Source organism: Clupea harengus, chromosome 5 (assembly GCF_900700415.2).
Source record: "Clupea harengus chromosome 5, Ch_v2.0.2, whole genome shotgun sequence".
Classification (NCBI taxonomy): Eukaryota; Metazoa; Chordata; class Actinopteri; order Clupeiformes; family Clupeidae; genus Clupea; species Clupea harengus.
The window spans coordinates 26,282,287-26,299,594 of record NC_045156.1 but is presented as its reverse complement, the minus strand read 5'-3'; positions in this window follow the sequence as shown (position 1 = coordinate 26,299,594).

The window sequence follows — 17,308 nt, the reverse complement described above, 5'->3', positions numbered from 1 at the left end:
AGATCACTGCGACAAAGAATTTAGAGAAACTGAAGCCTGGAAGAAACATGTCAACTTACTCTTAGCTATCAAGTGCACGTGTGAGATGTGCCATTTAGCGGACACCTCGTGTCGTAGAAAAGAATGTTTGCTGATGATGGGAAATAGGGCGTTTAATGATACAGCTATACAGCATGACTGTTCACATTTTTACTGGCCCTACATGCCAGACAATGCTGCTCCACCTCCACACATTATTAGAAAAGATGCTCTGTTTGAATGCTATTTAAAACCTGGGGAAAAGAATGATGCACACGTAGGACACTGGACACAATGTAAAACCATTACACATGTGATAGATAATGGGAGAGAAATACAGTTAAATACTTCCACTGAATGTAGAATAGCGGGGATGTGTTTGAATGGTAGACTTCTTGAAGTACAGGATATAGCCATAGCTGATATGTGGTGGTTATGTGGGGAAGGGAAATTAAGAGCTACACTGCCTGTGGGTTGGTCTGGGCCTTGTGCTAGAACAATGTTGGTACAACCTTTTCAGATTACCCCCAGGTCCAAGACTCACCAGTACCTGAGGAACGTTCCAATGCATTCCGTACGAGGGAGGAGAGAAGCAGGGGATGACAGCGGGATCTGGTCCGATGGCCTGGGCATTCCCTGAGGTATTCCAGACCACTACAAAGCCTTGAACCCAGCATCTACCCTCTGCCCCTGGTGCGTCATCGGAGCACACACAGATTGGATTAACTTCCTTTACTACGCTGAGATGAAGTTCCAGAACCTGACCACAGACGGACTACAAAAGATCAGAGAAGAACTACACGCCAACTCCAGGTTAACGCGGCAAAACACAACTGTGCTTGAAATTCTCACTGCCATGAATGGAGGCATTTGTGTCATGCTTTCGGCTGTAGCCTATACCTGAAACATACTCTGCTAACTACTATCTTCACCAGTTGGATAAGTTGATGCAGTCAGTGGTCTCCTTCCACGAGCCTGCGTGGCCGTCTAGCTTGGTTAAACTATGCTAGCTAAATAAGGTGTCATATAGTTTGTATAAACTAATATTGCGTATAACTCCGACAAATCACCAAATAGCTAGATATACTCCTAAGAAAATAAACTGTGGTTGCTAAATCATTGTTTATCATGCATTTGATATCATTTCTTACCTTTATCTCGCTTGGTGTAGCCATTAGGTGATCCATTTTCTGTCTGCCTGTTGGTAGTGGAATTCCGAAAAGTTCTCTAAGGTGTCAAGACCGCCCACACTCTTCATCTCCAGGTTCCCTCCAAAATTAAAAAATTCAAATTTGGGTCCTCACAGCATCGGTAGAATGTCAGGGGGTTAATTTCCTTTGTTTAAGATAAGTGTTTCAACAATCTAAGGTGTCAGGTTCTATTACACTGTCACCTACTGGCAAATTGCAGTAGTTTTATGTTTAAACACTCAAGGATAAGGGGGGTCCTCACACAGTTGTCATGGTCCTCGCATCTGGCTAAAAACACGTATGTGCGTGCCTGTGCGCGAGTGTAATAACAGGAAGAATCAGCAACACACTATTTTGTCAAATGACTATCACACAATGTTGCCACTTCTGAACTAGGCTATGCATTTTTGGGGAAAGTGAGAGGCAGATTTTTTTTGTTTTGATGAACAGAATCATCTCTGCATGATCAGCCTGTTTCTGCGTTCATTCAGAATATGTGTCACTGAGCTAAACAGCCGTTCGCTCTCAACACTACTGCACAGTGCTGATGGGTATCTGCATGCCATTTTGGCCAGAGAAGGGAACCGCAGTTTGTTAACCTCCCAGTATTGCAGTGGTGTGTCCTCACGGGCCATCAGGGCCTCCCGAAGGTATGTCTCTAATTGTGCAGTAACCCCTACAGCAGCTGGGGTCAGTGCTGCTGATACTTGCTCATTTGCAATTTCATCAAATATGCAGTCTAAACTGCTGCTGGCCTGGTCCCTGCATGGTTTTCTGGTAGGTGGTTCATACTGGCTGTGATCTTCTTGCTGGTCCTCTTCTGCAGTCAGCCTCTGCAGCTCGATCAACAGCATCTCCTTGGCATTTGCAGCAGTGTTGGTGTTAGAGAAAAACACACTTTTATATCTAAAACAGACAACATTTACCCATTGTGTGGCCATTTTAGGAATTCCACAAAAAAAATCCCAGCCAAGAAGCAACTTGCATGGAATCCTAGCGTTCACTGCTCTGAAGTCAAAGAAATCTGATTTTCTCATCTGTATCGGTACGGGTTGTTCCTGTTGACTTTCAGTAGCAGTCTTAAGAATGAGACGGGAGAGTAAAATTCAGAAAGCGCCATTGCCTTCTCAATTTGGCTATGCATATTGTCTACCTCCTGTACAGCAGAATGACCCGGGGTAGAATATTTCATTGTGATCTGATGTATTGCGTGTCAAGTATTCTGCCATAGCAAACGCCATTATGGAGTTTCTGTTTTGGGGCACGCAGCTGTCACTCTATGTAATTATGCTTGTGGCATCTGGGTGATCAAGAATAATTTGGTCTAAAATTTTAACAAAGGCACTTGCAATTTCGTTAGCCCCCCTGCCTCACATCCCCTCTGTCCATAGCGCATAATAGTCTTTCTTTGATAGAGAGCTATGAGCTGTAAGATTGTCAGTTTTCGTTTGTAGAAAAAATAACTGATCTCTGCACGTGGACAAGTTATAACATTCTGAAGGTCAAAACACACTACTAATGTGTGTTTAGCATCCCTATCTGCCTGTCGCTCTTGGCGCATTGCAGTTTTGTCGGCAATGTGTTTCTTCTGTGTGCTCTCAGTGTTGTACCTCTGAACTAGTGAGAAATAACCACAAAGTCTGATGGAGATAATTACCAAACTGTTAATTACTTCAGAATATATGAATCAAGTGCTTGTATTAATAATTACCTTTTATGCTTTTCACATCAGTGACATGGCTTTTCTGTGTATATGTGTAATTTTGATTAACTGGTGCCACTAATTGTTTTCTCGACCCTGAAAAGATACTAGAAGCTCAGTCGAGAACTAGATGATTAAACATTTATGGCGTCAGCATTAGATAAATCTTAAGTATATAACCCTTGTGGTTTGTGAGTATCAGGGCTTCACTTTTCATCCTTGTGTTGTGAGTGTGCCCAATTGCAATTGTTATTGAATAAATATACTGATCTACAACTTCGGAGTCCAGAACTAACTTAAGGGTGAATTTTCACCTAACAAAGTCATTCAGAGTTTTCTTCATCAAACAGAATCATGTTTACTCGACAATCACCAAAAGACAGAGAGAGAGAACCCGCGATTTCCCCTGAACTAAATATCTATAGACTCAAACAATCGATCCTCAGATCATGGATTAAGGCAGAATAACTAGACAACTGATGACTGTCATAAACCTCGTATTGGCTGAATTAATTAAATATCTAAGGCACATTTAAAACCATTTAAGCGTTTAACATTCTCAAAGTCAACTATTTGTATTTTTACCATGTAACAAATAAAGAAATATTACCATCACTGCTGAACAGATGTACATTCTTAATCTCACGCTGTGCTCTATCTATGTCATACGTTATCAAAAACCTGAATCAAACATTCAAAGTTCACACACAGTACAGCAGTGTATCAAACACCTTAACACACATTTAAAGCTCAGTTTAACTCAATGTTTGGATCATAATAGCTGAATGTGCCAGCTGAATGTACCATGTAACATCAGCATCTTGGCTAAGAACATTCTGTTCAAGAGCTGTCTGATAAGATTCACACCGATCACACCTATCTGATTTAGGAATGTGAAAACTGAGGTTGAACTCGGAGTTGAAAATGAATCTATAGAAAGACTCCTTTACAGGTGTACTAACCTCTTCCAGACATTTTACGTTTGTAAAGATCATACATTCCAGACAGATTGAGCGTAGATTCAAGATACTGCCTCTCTGTCCTAGCCCTGCAGTAATGGGATTCAACAACAGGGAAACCCTGATGTGATCCCGGACCTGCTCTTTTAGTTGGAGATCTATCCCACGTTTTGCATGTTTCCCTCTAGAATCAGGTTTTGGCATGCCAGTCGTTTTTTTTTTTTTTAATATGTGTTGTAAATTGGCTTCTGACTAATTGCCAGTGTGCCCAGGTAAAATGATTTGCACACTCTAATCCTCTCACTCTCAACATTCAGGTCGTATTTAAATGAGAGTGTGCGTTTTCTTTGTGATTCGCAGCATGTTTGCCTTTCTTTCATCGCACATTCTGTTGTCATTGCAATGTAATCATGTTTTGTGTCAATTTGTAGTAGTCCAAGAAACATTGTTCTCTTTCAGTAGGGGTTACCTTCTGTGCACATTTCAATTAACAAGAGGGCACATTTTTTTTTTTTTTGACCTTACTTTTTTGGCTGGAACTTTTGCATTGCTTGCATTAGTGTATTCTTTGCCCTCTTGATGTAGTCTCTTGCGAATATTTGCTTTCCATGTAGATGTATTTAATGCTCTCTTTCTGGTCTTTTTCTTTGGTTCTGAGTTGGTAAGTGTGCCCCCTAGCTCCTCTCCTGCCATGCCCGACTCATATGAGCTAACATGACCTAATTCTAAAAGTCATATCCAATTAATTCCTTACCAACATCATTTCCAACTTGATTAATAAGTATCATGTTCTAAGACTAGTTACTGCTAGCTAGCGCTATCTTATTTGGTAGCTAGTGATTTATGTCCTCAGCTAATACGGCACAGGAATGACAATTTCCTCAAGTAGAATTGAAACAAAAGTGTTTTTAAGAGGGTAACTCACCTGTTATTTGTTAGATCATCCAGGAAATCATGAACCCTTAAATTGCAATTAAATTTGGCTTTAGTTTTGCGAGACATTTTTCCAGCTTAGTTCTAAATAGCCTAGCCTACTGGAGGGAAATAGACAGCCTCCTGGCACAATAAAAAGACAGTATTTGATTGGTCCTTCTATGAATATTCCAAAAGATGATTGGGCCACACATAGAACCTTATAACACCATGTCTGAGAATAAGTTTGTAGATGGAACCTTTTTGTTTTCAGAATAAAACACCCAAAATGTATTTAATCTTTTTGAAAAACACCTTAAATAATGTTCACAAGTTATGCCAGAATAGGAATATGTAAATAGCTCAATTTTGACAAAAATGTCAGATAGAACCTTATTATTCTAGGGTAGCGCAATGACCATTTGTTCATTCATTCATTCATTCTTCCACAAATGAAAACAACACTGATCAACCATAAAAACAATCTTTATGAAAAATATGAAATATGATATATAAAACTGTACAAAACAGAATAAGGAATAACAGATTAAGAACACTGTCCTCACTGTCAGTGTCAGGACAGTTATCTTCCAGTTCCTCAGTTTCTTTTGTGTTGGCACAATTACAACAATGACATAAGTCTGTGCAACACAGTCCTGCAGAAAAACAGGAACATCTGCCTGTCTTACAGGCACTTTTGCAGCCGCAGTGTATCACATGCAAAACACTGTCAGGGGCCGGATTTCTGGTCATCCAGGTGACGTGCAAGGTCCCATCCTCTATTTGCCAACCATATCCAGCAGGTGATGGAGCACTTATATTTTCTTTGAGACAGGACCTCATTATTGCAGCCTGGTAGTTTGCCCTTTTGCAGTGCTGATGGAGGGCATCAGTAGTAGGGGGAATGCATAATTCTTGCAAGGCCGATGATGCCATACAGAAAGCCTTGTACCTAGCTTAATTTAGATTTTCGGCAGCTGGCTGATCATATAAGTATATGAATAAAATATAGTGAAGCAACATGATAAGGTGTTTCAGTTGAAGTAAGGTATTGCATTAACTACAGTAAATGCATATGAAGTAAAAACAGTACATTCATGTTGTCCAGGCAGGGAGGAAGAGGGAAAAGGGAAGAAAAAGACAAAGCAACAGGTTAGTTTGTCCGTCAGTGAATTGGTCTACACGTTCACAGACCTATATTTTATTTATGATAATATACTGTATCTAATTACACAAGGCCATTTTAGGACCTAGGTAAAAGAACTGTTTAGGGAAAACTGCTACTGGCATACATACTGGCAAAGAACTACAAATGTTGACTGCTCCAAGTTAAAGTTAGTACCTAAACTTTTAAAAGCCTTAAGGTACTCCTCTTTCTCACATGCACCAGAAAATGTCTTTCTTTTTCCTTTGCCATAAAAGGTGCTATCATTGCCAAATGTATTGTAATATCTACAAAGTAACAAAGTACAAATGTTTAGTATGCCAGCATTAAAAGCAGTTTTCCCTAAACAGTTCTTTCACCTAGGTCCTAAAATGGCCTAAAACCGAGGACCTGGCAACACTGATGGTACGTGTCCTGTTGCCAGTCCCTGTGAAAACATATAAGCTGCATGGCAAATCTGTCTGCACACTTACAGCAATGACTGCCACATCAGTGTCAGAGCTCTTGATAATGACAGTGTAGGGTTTTCCAGTAAAACTCTTCTTATTTTCTTAATGGAGCCTATGGCTGACGCGTGTTCTATTCCAAAAAGGTGTGTCTTCCAACGTAAATGAATTTTAGATATTTATTTTTAGCAAAGACATTAACAAACAGTAAATAATACACTTATTGTGATCTAAAACTTCTATTCCTGACTGACACTAACAGCTGTAAATATCTTAACACGTTCACCTTGACACATTCACACGACACGGTCAGAAAACCGTGAGACTCCTCTCGTGCCATCCACAGGTCATACACTGCTTAGCTACGGCAGCGTAGTTAACCCAAAACAATGCCCTTAAAGCTACAGGCACCTATTATCAATCAAATCAAATAAAACTTTATTTGTACGGCGCATTTCATACAAGGAGGTAACACAATGCGCCTCACAGTAGGAAAGAAAGGGGGGGGGGTTACAAACACTTGTAAAGAGACACAGATAAGTAAATAAATAAATAAATGTTACATAAATGTTAAATAAATAGATTTTACAAGTTACAAAACACTTATAAAAAGACACAGATTGTGCCAGAGATAAATTAACAGGACATGACGTACTAACCGCACTGGCACCATAAAGGACTGTTCAGCACAGTTATCGTCAAACTAAGAGACAGCTGCTGGGGGGCGGGGGGGGGGGCAGGTACAAACACTTGAAAAGAGACAGAAATAAGTAAATAAATAAATGTTCCATAAATGTTAAATACATTTTACAGTGAGTGATAAGCGAGATCAAAGAGGTATGTCTTAAGTGCTTGTTTAAAGGTTTCAACCATTCTTAGGTATTCTGGCAGTGTTCCAAAGGTTTGGGGCATAGAAACTAAAAGCTGCTTCCCCATGTATCTTTGTCCTGGCTTTTGGAACTGTTAGAAGTCCAGTGCCGGAGGACCTCAGGGATCTACTGGGTGTGTACCTTGAGAGCATGTCTGTTATATATTCAGGTGCATGACTATGGAGTGATTTATAGACTAGTAGGAGAACCTTGAAATCTATTCTAAAACTAACAGGTAGCCAGTGCAGTGATTTTAATACTGGTGTGATGTGCGCTCTCCGTCTTGTTTTAGTGAGGACTCGCGCTGCTGCATTCTGTATTGTTTGTAGTTGACTAATGGCTTTTTTTGGTAGACCAGACAAAAGCGAGTTACAGTAGTCTAGCCTGCTCGTGATAAACGCGTGCATCAGTCTTTCGGTGTCAGCCTGAGCGAGAAACGGTTGCACCTTAGCAATGTTTCTTAAGTGATAAAAAGATGTTTTAATTATATTTTTGATATGGGTTTCAAAATTGAGATCTGAGTCAAGTATGACGCCTAGGTTTCTGGCTTGGTGCTTGGTGTTAAGTGCTAGTGTTTTTAAGTGTGCAGATAGTTTCTCTCTTTCGTTTTTTTCACCAATGACTAATACCTCTGTTTTATCTTGGTTTAGCTGGAGAAAGTTTTGTGACATCCATACATTTATATCAGAAATGCAATTTACCAAACAATCAATAGAGCTGTAGTTGTTGGGTGTTACAGAAATATAGAGCTGGGTGTCATCTGCATAGCTATGATAGTCGATGTTGTGCCTCCTAATTACACTACCAAGGGGTAGCATGTATAGACTGAAAAGTAAGGGCCCTAAAATGGATCCTTGAGGGACCCCACAGGTCATACAAATGTTTTTTGAGCTGTGGTCTCCGAGGGCGACAAAGTATTCCCGGCCAGTTAGATAGGTCCTAAACCAGTTTAGGACCGGACCAGTGAGGCCAACCCAATTTTCAAGTCTATCAATAAGGATATTGTGATCAACAGTATCAAAGGCTGCGCTCAGATCCAGAAGGGCCAAGACAGATAGTTTTTTGGAGTCAGCATTAATCCTGAGATCATTTACAACCTTGACTAATGCCGTTTCTGTGCTATGATTGGAGCGAAAACCAGATTGGAAGGTGTCAAATGCACAGTTAGCATCTAGGAAATTATTTAACTGTTTAAAGACAATTTTTTCCAGGATTTTGCTTAGAAAGGGAAGGTTAGAGATGGGTCTAAAATTGTTTAGAACTGAAGAGTCTAAATTGCTTTTCTTCAGGAGGGGTCTCACCAGGGCAGTTTTAAGTTCTGATGGGAAAATACCTGTAAGCAGGGAACAGTTTATAATGGCTAGAATGTCCTTAGACACAGAGTCAAAGATGGTCTTAAAAAATTTGGTGGGAAGGGGATCAAGAGGGCATGTAGACGGCTTCAGTTGTGACACTACTTTGCTCAGCATTTCTATATCAGCCAGTGCAAAAAAGCTCATACTGTTACAGCATGGTGGAAGGGGATCAGAAAACAAGACATTTGGAATTTCTTGAGCAATATTTTTCCTAATGTTCGTTATCTTATCTCTGAAGAATGCTGCAAATTCCTCACATTTGGAGGTGGAAAAGAGACTATCATCTACTTTAGGTGCAGGATTTATAAGGCTGTCTATTGTTGAAAAGAGGACCCTGGAATTGTTAGAATTTGTAGATATCAAATTAGAGAAATGATCCTTCCTAGCATTTCTTATTGCTTTATTAAAGACTGAAAGTTTATCCTTAAAGATATCAAGGTGGACCTGTAGCTTGGTCTTTCTCCATGTACGCTCAGACCTTCTGCAGGATCTCTTAAGTTTAATAATTTCCTCATTTCTCCATGGAGCTTTTTGTTTGGCTAAAACCTTTTTTTGTTTCAATGGTGCTACAGAGTCAAGTGCTGTCCTTAATTTTGTATTTAGAGTAGTTACTAGATCATTAACACATGATGGCCCCGTATCTGGGTTTTTTGTACTAGTTATGTTCATCATTACTTTGAAATTCTCAGCTGCTGCAGAGTTAAGATAGCGTTTCTTAATAAAACATTCAGCACTATTTCTAACTTTAGGTACCAGTGCTGTAAAGAAAATACAAAAGTGGTCAGAAAGAGCAAGGTCACAGATAGACGATATAACAGTTGTAAGACCCTTTGTAATAACTAGATCAAGGGTGTGGCCACGGTTGTGAGTGGGTTCAGTGATGTGTTGTGTAAAGTCCATGGAATTCAAGAGATTCATAAAATCCCGGGCCTTTGAGTCGTTCCCATTATCAACATGTATGTTAAAATCACCAGTGATAATAATCTTATCGTAGTTTGTGTGTATAATGGAGAGTAGTTCTGAAAAGTCTGTTAGAAAAGTGGGACATTGCTTGGGTGGCCTATACACAGTTACTGTCAGAACAGGAGGCTGGCACTTTAGAACTATGGCATGATATTCAAATGAGGCAAAATCATCGAAGGAGATGCTCCTGCAGCACAGGGCATCCGTGGTTATGGTGGCTGTCCCGCCCCCTTTTTTACCTGTTCTAATGGACTGAAAAAAGCTATAATTGGGAGGGGATGCTTCAATAAGAGCTGCAGACCCATTTTTGTTTAGCCAGGTTTCTGTTAAAAACATACAGTCTAATTTACGTTCACATATAAGATCGTTAATGAGAAATGTTTTCCCTGATAGTGACCTAATATTTAGTATTGCCATTGAAATATTTTCTGGATATAGTGGCTCACAGGAAGGAGGAATATGCCGGGGTATAGATAGAATATTTGCTGGGCTTCTATTGTTTCTATTGTATCTATGGCCTTTGTTTTTAACTGTGCGTTGGGTAGAGATTAAAACTGGAATAGGATTATAGGCGCATGCCATAATATTATATGAAGCAGCCTGTTCTGAGGTAGTGGTGTCATATATTGCTCTGTAGAAAACATTGACAGATTCAGATTCATTTTCATAAACAGTGTTATTAGAGTTACTACCTGGGGGGCATGAGTCTGTGATGTTTTCTACAGGATGTCAGTGCCTTAGGGTGGTCTTCATGTTGTCCGACAGCAGACTGGCTCCGATCCGGTTTGGGTGGAGGCCATCATGCTTCAGCAGGCTGGGCCTCTCCCAGAACAGGTCAAAGTTGTTAACACAGTCAATGTCTAATGAAGCGCAGGTCGCTCGCAGCCAGGTGTGGAGGTTGAAAAGTCTGACCATCTCTCAGCGCCTCTCCGGTAGGTAGGGAGAGGCCCAGAGATGACGATCCGTCTTCCTGTGTCCATGAGGGTAGTGAGGAGGGCTGTGAAGTCTGCCTTCAGGACTTCTGTCTGTCTTGCTCTGATGTCGTTTGTGCCCACATGTACAATTATGGTGCTGACCTTGGTGTAGCCGGCGAGGATGCTTGGGAGTCTACGTTGAATGTCACGGACCCTCGCTCCGGGGAAGCAGTGGACCTTGCAGGGACCGCTTGGTGAAGGGGGGATGTAGACATCTCTGATCATGGAGCTGCCAATGACAAGGGTGGAGGTTGTCATGTCAAGCGGGAGAAGTCGTCTAGGGGATGCTGACTGTGTTGAGGGCCCAGGATGGGAAGCAGGGCGGCGTGGGCGATGCTGGATGTCAGTGTGATGCCGTTGTTTCTCTGGAGCCGGTCTGCGGGGGCGTTGCAGGGCGGGCTGAGGAGGGGTGTCATCAAGCCCAGGGGGCTCCTCCTCATTCATCAGTGTGGTGTAGCGGTTTCCCAGTTTCAGGGGCTGGCCTGGCTCAGTGTGTCGTCCCGACCGCCTTCCATCACGCTTGCTTCTGCCAGCTGTTCTCCATGACTGGGGCTGGTGAGGAGTGGAGTTCACCGGCAGGGTGGGCTTGGTCCCCACCAGTGGCCAGGGAGCAGTGGTGTGGTCTGGGTTGGTGTTCATGCAGGGCAGAGTGGAATCGAGATGTCCAGTGTGTGTGTGTGTGTGTGTGTGAAGAGGACCCACAGAGACAATGGAGTCAATGAACTGCTCATCCAGCTTGATCTGGTAGAGGTTCGCTAACCTGACTTCTAGTTCCACTACCTTCTGTCTGAGCAGGAGGCAGGAGTCGCATCCAGGTGCACCACTGAGGGAAGGCATCGTGGCGATGTCAGATGAGAGGCAAAACTTGAGTTTATGTGTTTTGTTTGCTACGATGTCGCGGTGACTCGCGGTGAGGTAGTCAAACGTTAAGCTTTAGCTGGTGTTTGCTTGCTAGGCTTGCTAGCTGTTCAGAGTCAGAATGAGAACAGGTAGTGTTAATTTAATTTAATTTAGCGATCTATACAACTCCAAGCTCACAGGAAGAAGCAAAAACCTACTGTTTGTAGGATAAAATTCTTCTTCTGCCTTCTGTTAAAAGAACGACAGCGCCTTCCGCTAACCTGCGAGTTGGCAGTTAAGTTAATTGTAGGTGTCTTCCCCCTAAGGGTTACCTGGAGATTTAGATGATAGTCCAGCAGAGAAATTCTTAAATACCGATGATGAATCCGTCGATAAAGAACGAGAGTCGGGGGTTTAATCCAGTAGAGGTTAAATCCAGCAGAGTTTGTTTTGTTTTTTGAAAACTTTTGAAGATGGCCTCAAATCCTGACGGTGAATGCTTCGATCAAGAACGATAGTCTGAGTTTGAATCTTTTAGAAGATTAAAAATAAAAATTCTCCGGGGTTTTTGGAAGATTAAGAATAGAGAGGAGTAGGCTAATCGGTAGGTAGAAAAATTCGGCAGGTTGCAGCAATTCTTTCCGTTGCTTGTCTCTGTGGCAAAATGTTGTCCTTTTTTGTTTGTTTCCTTTAGCAGGATATCCGTGGAAGGAGATGGTGAAACTTTTAAAAGTGTCCAGATGGATTGGAGAAGAGGTTTTTATAATTCCAAGGTATGAGGTTACCGGTTAGTATACAATCCTCATGCCTGGAAATGTTTGTTAGTCATCCATGAGGTGAGGGCAATCCTTCCTGTTCGGCTTTGAGGTGTTTACCATCCCAGGAGCTAAAACTGTTTTAAAAGATCATTAAAAGAATAAAAAGCGCATTCATACAACTAGACAGAGTTTCGGCTTAACGTTTACGCCACTATTGGCTTCTTCAGAAGCTCTTATCTGAATCAATTCAATCTATATATCAATGGAGGTAAATCTTGAAATTAAGGAATACTAAATAGTACATATACTATACAATAATGTAAATAACGATTATCAAATCATGAACTTAACGGTGCAAACCCATGACAGCGACGCGATACGCTTCCATCGCTTTGAGTGGGCGTGTTGTAGCGTGTGGAAATAGCATTTTCAAACTGTCAGAGACGACACCAAACAATCTGATTGGCCGCTGCCGGGAAAAATCGCTCCTCATTTGCATAGGATTCAACCTTTTTCCAACTTTTATCGGTCGCGTCGCCCAAAACGGTGGTCTACGTCACAATGGATTGGCTCCCGTTGAAATGCATGGGATTTAGAATATCGTGTCTCTCGTAACGGTGTCATGGGTTTGCACCGTAATACTAAATACCTTTCATAAACAATCATATAGTGGGGCCTGTATCCCAAAATCATTAAATATGCATATGGCAGCTACAGACAGCTTTATGCTCCGTGCAGCATGTTGTGCATGTAAAAACACCCTTGTGTCACATTCTTCATGATCACACTGCAGGTCTTCAACAACACGAACAGACTGTACACCCTCTTTAACAGTCACACAGTGACATTGATCTTTATTTGCGATGTACAAGCAGAGGTTTTTTGCCCACTGTTGTAAGGTCTGCATTTTTCCATGCAACATACAGAAATTCGGCAAGTGCTTCCTTATTTGTTCCTTCAGAGAGAAACTTTTTCCATTGGGTTGGGGTCCTCTGATCTGGGCCAAAGATTAGCATGTGTTGTGACCCTGCAGCAGCTCTACGTGACCGTTCTCGGTTTTTGATACTGATGAGTGGATACTGGTCAGTGACAAAGTTAATGCGTGTACACTTGTGCTGCAAAGCAAGTTGGAGTATGTTCTGCAGTATGGTCTCTGCAAGCTCTCCAAATGTACCTGGTCTGTATCGCATGGCCTGTATGACTGCCATACCATCAAAAAGAATGGCACCATCCATTGGAACTTGGTCAACCAAGCAGTCTCCACCTTTGTTCTCTAATAGATCCATGAGAGCTGATTTATTTGTTTTGGCAAGTAAACCATCAGCTCTTGCTAATGGATATGACACAGTTCCCAAGGAATATGACAGAATTTCCATCATTTAATTTTTTCTGCTCTGACCAAGGATGAGGAGCCTGGAAAATAACTTCTTTGTCAGCACGCAAAATCACTTCCTTGCCTGCTGCAGATTTCAATTTTTTTTTTGGCTTTACTAGGGCCAATGATTTTCCGTTTAAAAAAAGAGTTTTTTTCCGTTTCACATTTGGTGAATTCCGTTTTTTTTCCGTTTCGGCTCATTTTGTTCACCTTGAGATAGATTGATAGCTTAAAATGAGTAAATAATATGTGCCACAAGTGACCCAAACCTTCTAATATTGTTGTTTGCCAGCCATCAACAGAACAGAAGATTAAAAAAACATTATTTGCAGGCGATTGGGAAGATGCGCGAATAAATGTGACTGCAGCGTCAACCATTGAATAGGGGGGCGTGGCCGGAGCGGAGTTCAACACAGACGTGACATTTTTCCAATGTTTTTTTGTTTTGTTCATTTTGTTCAATGTTTGTTCATCCTTGCAATCGTTGTTGTGCTTATTTGAAATAAATACAGTCTTGCAGGACAAAATACAGGGGAATTTGGGCGATTTTGATGCACAAAATGGTGTTTCCGTTTGAAAGTTTCAATTCCGTTTCAAAGGGTACATTCCGCGAATTCTGTCCGTTTTCCGTTATCGCGGAAAATCATTGGCCCTACTTTACCTGATCACTGAAGGTCTTGAGTTTTTGTGATTTATATGGGGGCAAATATTTCAACTGAATTGGATAACAGTCTCTGGTCCATAAATTCTTTTACGCCATTTTCACCCTTTTCTCAGGCAACAAGCAAATCCTTCATGATTTCTTCTGTTGCTACTCTTCCAGAGCTAAGACACACAACGCCGTCTTGGTATACATCAAAAGGGTTGAGCATGGAATTAATGGTGGAAATGATTCTGCTCACAGCCTTTTCATCAGCATCGATGCGTGTGTTTTCAAGGTCTTTTCGTGTCCGTAGCTCAGGAGATATCCCTGTCATTGATTCACACTGTCTTGCTATAGCGGCTCTTTCATGCTGTGACAGTATCCAGCGATACACTGCAGATTTTGTGTGATCCCTGTCCAACCACCTTTTTTCGTCTTGACATCTCTGTTAAGTGTTTGCTCAATAGCATGGTCGCAAGCAATGGAGGCAAATCCATGAACACTTTGTCGCTGGACAGTCAACTGGCCTTTCACAATCATCTCACTGTGGCAAGAGGGATGTGTGATGGGCAAATTCACCATTTCCAGCCAGTACGCAGGTAAATATCGAGCATAATTTACTCGATCGTAGGCAAAAAACCATGGCACTCTCGCGTTGCTCTCACAAACAGGAGGAGTAGCTGAGAAAAAGACTGAAAACCTGCTGATAGGCATGTTCCACAGCCAGACACTCCCTCAGAATAAGAACAGAGTGCTGTCATTTCTGAGTGGACAGGGTAGCTGCCGAGTTGTCGTGGCAACAACAGTATCACACATTGTGATGTATGGATGACCAGATGATGTGGAAGCCATGGTTCAGCAGGTCGGGAGGGCAGGCAGAGGTGGGTTGCAGGCACATGCGACAGTGTACACAGATATTTGACCTGGACTTCATTATCCATAATCTCCCTATATTCAAACTGGAACATGCAAAAGAAATACTAAGAATTTTGCATGAGGTTGTTGATGACGTCGAACAGTCAAACTAATTTGTTTGATGACAGTGTTGTTCAGGATGACCGTGTTCAGGTTGACATGTATTACACTGGTTACTTTGATGAAGAGGATGAGAATGATGAGACAATCATCATCAAGTAGCTTGGAATCAGGCTTGTCAATGTTGAAGATCTCAGACTGGAGTTTCATCTGGAATTTCTGTTAGCACACAGAATAAAATGTTTAACTTCTCACCACCAGTAGTGTAAATGCAGATTTAAGTCAAATAATATTGGGTACTAACTTTTATCAAAGTGAATTAAAATTTTAACTATAACAGTATTAACATATAGATACATGTATTTATTAGTGCTGTCAGTTCAACGCGTTATTAACGGCCTTAACGCAAACCCATTTTAACGCCGTTAATTTTTTATTAACATTCTTTTTGGCCTCGCAAACTGTGTAGTAGGCTAACGTTATGGTTTGAGTGAGTGTTGTTCAGGATGACCGTGTTCAGGTTGACATGTATTACACTGGTTACTTTGATGAAGAGGATGAGAATGATGAGACAATCATCAAGTAGCTTGGAATCGGGCTTGTCAATGTTGAAGATCTCAGACTAGGTTCAAATTCAGCCTCAAACGTCTAGCTTCAGGGTCCTGGTGTTGTGCAAAAGCCTTTTTTACCTCTTATATTAATACTTTTGAATACAATTTACATTGTTTATACTTTTCTACTGGTGGTTGATGTTTTTGCATTTTAAAAGATAAACAATAAGACATATGTAGCAGCCAAATGGGTTGCTACAGCTAAATGTGTTTGTCACTCAATGTGTAATGTCCCTGTTGTACACTGGGTGTTGCGGTTCATTGCACAGGTGTTTTTAGGCATAGGTAGGAAGCATACTGTTGTGGTCAGGTGTTGACCCCGGGAGGGCAGATGGTTTTGACCGCTATACCGCGAAGGTTTGAGCGAGTAACATGTTGTTGCTCTGCGTTTTAATGGACAATCGTACAATAAATGGAGAACTGTTTAACGCAATCAAGACGTCTATGGAATTTATCTCGCTGACGGTAATCATCTTTAAACTGATCTAAGCGCGTCAACCAAAACAAACAAGGCTGACTTCAGTCAGTTCTTTTATTGCCACAAGCGGCACACTGCAACACACACATGTATTTTATGGAGGCGACACAGGACACAAACACACGCAGGCCTGAGGTCGCTGTGAAATGTACGCTCTGCATTTGACCCATCCCGGACCATCCTTCCTCCAGGACCCTCCAGGAGCAGTGGGCAGCTTCTCAGCGCCCGGGGACCAAGTGAACCGTCCGTCTCGGTCACGGACGGACAGGAGAATGTTCTGTTTTTGCATGTTTTTCCTGTTGGGGTTCTTATTGGAGGAAACCCCTTGTGAACACGGGGAGAACATGCAAACTCCACACAGAAAGGCCCGGGAGATAGCCCACCTGAGCAGGTTATTCCTGGGGAACAACAACCCAGTAGCTCAGTAGTATACTGTGCTCCCACAATATGTCAAAGATTTTTTATATCTCCACATAATAGGTAATGTTTGAACATATACTTTGAACATATAACCAATAAGAAAACACACAAAAATAATGGTTTTAAGAATGTGGACACTAAAAGACACTATTATTTTAAAAAAAGAAATTATTTACAATGTCACGTATGAAAACAGTAACAAAAACAGTACAAATGTAATGCCATCAACATCACCATTTCACATTTACATTTTTACATTTACATAACTATTTAAATAGGGACATTTCTCCAGTCCATCACTTTAGACTTCATCCACTGCCATAATTCCCGGTAATTCAGCTTTACCAATATGTTTTTCTGGAAATTTGGGATTTTTGAAAAATCGAGTCTCCCTGAAAACGTTGACCAGGGTTAAAATGTCCTCCTGTTCTCGGGCTACATGGTGAATGCCAGTCGGCCTTGTCCGCTCTAGCTCTGTGTCTGTTTTGTCCATCAGCTCCTTGAGGATGCCAATGGACTTACTGATTCTGGCTGCTGACAATTCTGACAGGTTTGGTCCCAGGCCTCTCATAAACGATTTTAAAAAATTGTTCAGGTGTTCCAGATGGAGGTCAAGAGGAATATTTTCCCCCTCTACCATTCCATATCACACTGT